This window comes from Tupaia chinensis, unplaced genomic scaffold (assembly GCF_000334495.1).
Source record: "Tupaia chinensis unplaced genomic scaffold, TupChi_1.0 Scaffold000360_1, whole genome shotgun sequence".
Taxonomy (NCBI): domain Eukaryota; kingdom Metazoa; phylum Chordata; class Mammalia; order Scandentia; family Tupaiidae; genus Tupaia; species Tupaia belangeri.
This window is the reverse complement of record NW_006159856.1, coordinates 2,871,162-2,872,077: the sequence shown is the minus strand read 5'-3', so window position 1 is coordinate 2,872,077 and position 916 is coordinate 2,871,162.

Sequence of the window (916 nt, the reverse complement as noted above, 5' to 3'; positions counted from 1 at the left end):
GGGGCCCGTGCTGCATGTGGCTTACTAGTGACGGCTCCTGACCATCAGTGGCCGCTAACTAACCATGACCTCTAATGTCCTGCCACCTAAGTCCTGCGTAACCTCACCTTTGATCCCTGTCTATCTCAAGCCATATAGGATGGGAGGATTCTGGGAAACGTAGTTCACAGCATATAGAGGGTCAGTAGAACACTCCAGAACACATTGTCAGACATCTCCTTGGGACCCTCAGAGGTAGCATGTGCTTAGAGGAGGGGAGCACAGGTCCTTGGAAGGAGAGACCAGGCAGGGATGGATGAAGAAGGGGGTGCCCCTCGTTAGTGGAGTATTGTCTGACTCTTTGGATAGAGAAGGAGGCTTTTCCTCCCAGGAAGCCCCTTCGACCTCATCTGGCTGGTGGCTGCACACACCCTCCGTCCCACTCACACCTTACGCCCCACTCACACCCTCCACCCCACTCAAACTCTGGCTTACAAATAACCATTTGCTCATCCTGTGTCTTAACATATGTGTTTACACTATGTCTCTCAATAATTTTAAAAGTTTATTTCTTCCATGAGAGAAACAGAGAAAGAGAAAGAGAAGACAACGCCCTCAACAGGGTCTTCACACCCTGAACCCCCCCAACCCGTGCCACTGTGCCATGTGCGTGTGCACAGAGAAATCCCAGGACCCTTCTCGTGTGAGTCCAACTGTGTCACAACTGCACCAGCACCACATCTTTCAACTCTTTTTTATTTTTCAGAGACATTTTTGCTATAGGGCACGTGCGCTCGCCAGAAAGACAGAGAAACAGAAAGTGATAAATTATCCCCCAGGGCGGATGACCATGCCACAATCCCCTCTCTTCCATTCTCTCGGGATCTTTGGGCACACACACACATGCACCCGGCATGAGTTTAAGCCACCAGGTCCA